The sequence below is a fragment of the Asparagus officinalis genome, chromosome 4 (genome assembly GCF_001876935.1).
Source record: "Asparagus officinalis chromosome 4, Aspof.V1, whole genome shotgun sequence".
Lineage (NCBI taxonomy): Eukaryota > Viridiplantae > Streptophyta > Magnoliopsida > Asparagales > Asparagaceae > Asparagus > Asparagus officinalis.
In genome coordinates this window covers 138,773,523-138,780,400 of record NC_033797.1, presented here as the reverse complement: position 1 = coordinate 138,780,400, position 6,878 = coordinate 138,773,523, and positions in this window count along the sequence as shown.

The window sequence follows — 6,878 nt, the reverse complement described above, 5'->3', positions numbered from 1 at the left end:
AGAATGAGCTATTTGACTTGTAGCTTCTTCTGTGTTGCATTGCAAGGACCGTTGTTCAGTAATCCTGGCTTTAGCTGTTGTGGAGTGTGAAAGTCGTCATATTGTAACTTTCACTGTAGATTGTGAAGGCTGCTGAAATAGAATTTTCATCCGTTGTCGGAAGTGTCGTTGAATTGTAACTCCTCTCGATCTATGTGAAAAACCCTCCATTCGCAACTTTCGTTCACCGACCCGAAAGCTATTTGATGGTAGCTTTCGTTGTAGGAGCTAGACGGGAATCAACATCCATAGTGTTTTGAAGATAAATATTTGCCCACAGCTTTCTACCAAACAACTATCTGATTGTATGTTTTGATTATCGGCGCGAAAGCTATTTGATTATAGCTTTCGTTGTAGGAGCTAGACGGGAATCAACATCCATAGTGTCTCAAAGATGAATATTTGCCCACAGCTCTCTACCAAGCAACTCACCAACTAAGTCCAGCCTTTTATTTCTGAAATCATCCCACTACTCATCAGCATCTCTAATAGTTGTTAATATAATATTAGTGTTGTTGTCGCAGCCATCAAGATCAATCATCTCAGAAGTGAGGTCGTGTTTGTGGCGATTATGGAGTTGCGGATGCAGTGATTGGGAAGTCGTCTGATTGTGACCTCCATTTTCGGAGCTTGTTTGGATAAGCTATCTATTGTGATTTTTAGATAGCCTACAGTGACAAAGCAATGAATTACAGAGATCCTGTTACAGAGGAGTTTATCCTGCAAACATGCCACAATAATCTCTCCATCGATGTCCTGGAAGCCCTGGGGGTCGTACCATCCAAAACTTGGAAAGAGTTAAAATTACGCGGCGAACAAACTGAACACTTTCTTAAAAGAAAGAAAGTTGAGAGAGGTCAACCGACGACATCCACAATCCCAGTGAACGCGACTCTCGATCCGAGGTTCCAAAAGGAGTATTCTTTCGAAGATGACGAAGCTCCAGCCATATTGGAATACCTCCTCGCCAATGATAAAATCGAGCTACCGCCTATTAAAGATCAAGAGGGAGCTAAGACGATTACAGATCCAAACTACTGTGCATACCACAGAAGGATTCTTCATCCCACCAATATTTGCTTTGGACTCAAAAACAAAATCCAAGCCCTAATTAACACCGGAGTCATAATGGCGAAACAAGCCGATTAAAGACGACCTTACTCCATTGGGTACACGAGTATAAACTGTTTTCCCTGACTTCGATAAGTATACGAGTATAAACTGCTTCTCCATCTCACTCCGAAAAGTATACGAGTATAAACTGCTCCTCGATACTACAACAGGTATATGAGTCTAAACTATTTCCTTTCTTTCACGGGAAGTTCCTGGAGAGCGCCATGCATAGTACTCTTAAGGATAACCCAATCATGCAGCTGAATATAATGATAAGCCCAGTTTCATGAGAAAAGCTGGGGGTGGATGGTTCATGTAATGGGAAGTTCTCGGAAGAATGCTATATGTAATTTTTTTAGGGATAACCCGATCATTACAAATAAAGTGATAAACACTACATCTCCACGATGATTTACGAATACTCTTTTGCTGAAGTAAGATTCGATCACTTCGTTGGATCAATCTTCCCTCACAAAATTCTCTCATGGTCAAACCTTTAAACAGTTAGGACCAAAGCCAAAATCCCCTCTCGATTCCTTCCATGAACGAGAGGTCCACAAATCGAATGATCAAACCTTTAAACAGTCAGGATCGCCTCAAAACTCCTACTTGGTCAAACCTTAACCAAAATCCCCTTTCGATTCATTTCATGAACGAGAGGTCTACTTTTGAATTGAATAATCAAACCCTATGACAGTCAGGATTATTCAAACCAGTCTAGATCCTTTAAGTGGAGACCCCACTTTGAGTTTCTTTTGCACCAGGAGATAGGATATAAAATTCTTCCTCTCCATCATTGGGTTCATCTCTACCAACAAACAAGAGACCAGGAGATAGGATATAAATTCTTCCTCTCCATCATCGGGTTCATCTCTACCAACAAACAAGAGACCAGGAGATAGAATATAAAATTCTTCCTCTCCATCATCGGGTTCATCTCTACCAACAAATAAGAGACCAGGAGATAGAATATAAAATTCTTCCTCTCCATCATCGGGTTCATCTCTACCAACAAACAAGAGACTAGGAGATAGAATATAAAATTCTTCCTCTCCATCATCGGGTTCATCTCTACCAACAAAAAAGAGACCAGGAGATAGAATATAAAATTCTTCCTCTCCATCATCGGGTTCATCTCTAACAACAAACAAGAGACCAGGATACTCCAATAGGTACACGAGTCTAAACTGTCTCCCTACCATCAACAGGAAGTTTCTGGAGAATATCACTCAAAATATTCTTAAGAATAACCTGGCTACCTCCCAACGGGTATACGAGGTCAAACTATTTCCCGAGAAGTCCAAAAAAAATACATGAGTGTAAACTGTGTTCCTATGAAGACTAATACAGTGATTAACAATGCGGTATCAATTTGATGACAAAAGCTGAATTCACAAGTACAAATTTCAACTTCAATTCAAGATCTCGACGACGGTCAAGCGATGAACGCCATGCCGAAAGGATCTTAGCTATTCTACAAAGCACTGAATAGACTGAGAGACAAAGAGATCAAGTGTTGAAGCCATCTACAGATTCTTCTATACGATCCACCCAACCAAGCATGGAAAGGGTCATAAGTAATACCTATCTTATCCAAAGCATCCCAGAACTCCTCTATAAAAGATTGAGTCTGGAATACTTTGGAGGGGGTATCTGTAGGCGTCAAAAAATGCTGAGAGATATCCAAACACAGCTCAAAAGGAAGTCATCCAAAATGTCAAAAAGAACACAAGTATAGACTGTCTCGCACGCGAGACAGTCTTTACTGTCTCGCACGCGAGACAGACTTGACTGTCTCGCGGGCGAGACAGACTTTTACTGTCTCGCCCACGCGAGACAGTCTTCCGTAATCTGTCTCGCCGTGGCGAGAACAGTCTGTTACTGTCCTCTCGCCGTGCGAGACAGAAATTTACTGTCTCGCCGTAAGACAGCCTTTCAGATGGGTTAAATAATCGCCTTTGTAACTGCCCTACACGTAGCCACTAACTGTTCAAGAACGTGGGAAACGTCGTGGGCCGAGAATCAGGGGATAACTGCCAAAATAACGGAGTTCACTGTCTCGCCCGCCGAGACAGCAAACACTGTCTCGACAGCCGAGACAGCAAATGCTGTCTCGCGAGCCTTTTTTCTGCCAACTGTTCATAGGGGCTATAAATACCCCCCGAAGGCCATTTTAAGAGAGGCTGATCAGGGAGCATCCACAGGCTAATTTCAGAGCAGAGAGGGCAGAGTACTCGAGCTTCTGTAACTCCTTGATATTCAGGCTTTGACTTGATTTCAAGAAGAACGACTATCTTACCTTGATAAGATATCGTTTCAAGTTCTCACTTCGATAAACGAAGTCAGAATCATAAACCCCTCACGATTCGATCAGAATCTGTGATTTGGCGGTCCACGGGCTAACGCACCCCCGACACAGGCAAAGACCCCACGCAAGCAGTGATCCAAACAATGATCCTGCGTTTGTTTTCCAAGAGTTGTAATTTTTATTTTGTTGTGTAAAAGAAGTCTTATAAAAAGGCTATCTTTTTTTTTGAATTTATTGTAATCGACTGAAGATATAATGAATTCCATGACAAAACCAACTTTTAACGCAAACAGTGATGAATCCAGAAGTTAAATTACAAGATAGAGATCGTCGTCATGTGAGATCGAAGATTTGTATTACAAGAATCAAGAAGAAGAGAAAAAAAGAGGAGAAGATTGCCCGCGACTGGCAAGGATGAACGTGTCTTTGGTAGCCACATGGTTCCCTGAAGCGTGGAGGAGAAGGATTAGTCTTCCACATGAGGGTAAGTGTGTACACATGATGTGGGGTCCATGTGAAAAAAGCATGAGATATAATTTGTGATTTAAAAAAGAAAAAAAGATATTATTGTAGCATGGGTTGGCAAGATGTGTGAGGGAAAGGCAAATCACGCGGGAGTCAATCACTAGGGTTTTGGGTGATTAATGACCAAGTGATCTAGTGTGTGGGTTTTAATTCCATGTTCGGGATTCACATCCAAAGGTCCAGATTGATTTGTCAACAAGTGATCGAATCAGAGTCAGATTTCGATGATCTAAGAGTTGATTTCTAAGTTTTGAAAAGTTGTGAATGTGATCAAAGAGTTTGATTTTTTATATTTTGCTCAAATTGGTTAGAAAGACTAAGTGCTCATAATGGTGGTTAGACAGATATGATGGCAGATAGAATGAATAAGTATGAATTGGATGAGACTGATGTAAAGAATCAGATGTAATTTTAACAATAGAGTTGTCAGCATGCAATTATTCATAGTCATCGCAGGAGCAGGGGTTAGTTGGTGCGTAGCCTCGAGAAGGATAATGCTAGATTAGATGGGGCTTGCAAGTGGGTACAAGAGAGAGACACGCAAGGAGATAGACATAGTGACATTGAACTTGTAGGCGAACATATAGACAATGCGCACTAATGTTCAGTCCAAGCAAAGCAATGGATGAGAGAAGACATCAGGCTCGAATGATGGAGTAAGGATAGGTGCATCAATATATCTCAGGCAAGCGATGTAGGTGAAGCACGAGGACAACAAGCGGAGGGGCTACTGTCAGGTTTAGTTCGGGAGGAGAAGCATGATTGATTGACTTTTGATATTAGAGACGACGAAGATCTCTTGGTGCGCACAAGAGAGGTGGAGGTGCCATGATGAGGTAGATGACAACGAGGGTCACAGAGCATCTAGGTTAGACCGCGAACATCCTGTTAGGAGTGAGGGAACATGGTTGAAGCCCAAAGCAATAAAAGACGCTAGCAGAAGAGTCAAAGTTTAGCTGGGTTAGGGTTTTGGTTTCCCTATATATATTCTTCTATTATTGGAGGATAAATCAAGAATGCGAAAAGGAGAGAGAGCCAATATTATTATAATATAGGATTAGCAGAGGGCATAGTCTGATTTAAGAATAATGTGCGAGAGGTGAGGGTTTCGTTGCCTTTGACAGCGCAAAAGATTATAATATTGAAAGAGGGTTTCGACCTTTGTCCATCTAAAAGATTGTAAGAAGTGAGTTTTGGAGAGAACATGAGAGTTAGTTATATATGTGAGGTTGAGAAATTGAGAGACAAGAGTTGAATGATTCATCTTATGGTTCTCCCTGATACATAACAGATTTCTCATGTTGTTACCTTGTGGATGTAGCTCGAAGTTGATCGACCGAACCACGTAAATCTTGGTGTTCTTCTTGATATTGTGATTGTTTTTATCTTGTTAATTGTGGATTAGCTTCTGAGTTGTGGAGATCGTAGTTGGCAGAGAGACTAAAATCCCCAATAGTTTCGAACCACATCTTGCTCTTACATGTTTATACCTGAAATAGATCATCTCACAAAACGTATTAGCAGTAAATAAGACTTTGTTATTATTTAAATAAGACATATTATACGAACATTGTTCTAACACACACAAAGCTATTTAGCTAGATTTCTTAAGAACGAAGAATAAATTGAAGACCAACAAAAAAACTATCTTTGGTATCGACTCCTTGAATCTCTCAAAACTTAAATGTCAGCTACCTGCATGTTGGGGAATTTCAGTCTCCCCACCTACCATGATATGCGCAACTTGGAAGTCAACCCTAATCAATAAGATAGAACAACCACAATCAAGAATAAGAACACCGAGATTTACATGGTTCGGTCGACCAACTTTGACCTACATCCACAGGGCAACAATACGAGAAATTTACTATGTATCAGGGAGAACTACAAGAGGAACCACTCAACTCTCGTCTCTCAATCTCTCAACCTCACATACATAATCAACTCTCATATTCTCTCCAAAGCCCACTCCTTGTAATCTTTTGCACGGATAAAGACTACGAAACCCTCTATCTCTCTCTCATCTACTACATCTCTACTTTTTCTTCATGGTTTTTCCTCCACCAATAGAAGAATATGTATAGGGAAACCAAAACCATATCTCTAACCTAACTTCCTAATTAGAATAGGATTCAAACTTCTAATCATGATAGAACTCAAACTCCTAATCATGATAAACTTCCTAATTAGAATAGGATTCAAACTTCTAATCATGATAGAACTCAAACTCCTAATCATGATAGAACTCAAACTCCTAATCATGATAGAACTCTAACCCTATCTAATTCTCATGAAGTTACACAAAGAATCAAAGACAAAATCCCAACAATCTCCATCTTGGATTTGATTCCTAAACTCCCTTGAAGATATATCATCGTCGTCTTGAAACTTTGCCTCTCTCGCTAGAGTCTTTTATTTCTTTCGCACTTCAAATCAGAACACCTGCACTCCCAATTGGATGCCTTCATGATCCTCACTATCTTCTGCTTCGCCGTGGCACCTCCACCTCTCTTGTGCGGCCCAAGAGATCTTTACCACCTCTCTTGTGCTGGATACCTCTATCTCCTCCATCACTTGGCTTGGACTGAAAATGAGCGCTCACTATCTTCAAGTCCAACGCCACCATCTTCATCTCTATGTGTGTCACTCGGTCGTACCCGCTTGCAAGCTCCACCTAATCTGGCACTGTCCTCCTCAAGTATACACACCAACCAACTCATGCTCCTTATCTACCATCAGACTTGTCTTGCCGTTAAATAGCAGAATATCAAACTTCGGACCCGAAGAGGTCATCATTCTCTAATAAAAATTCAAATCAGTCATAGTAGAGTTTGAATTTGATGAAACCAATGCCAAAAACGAATTCAGCACGTCGAAAAACCCTAGGAACGAC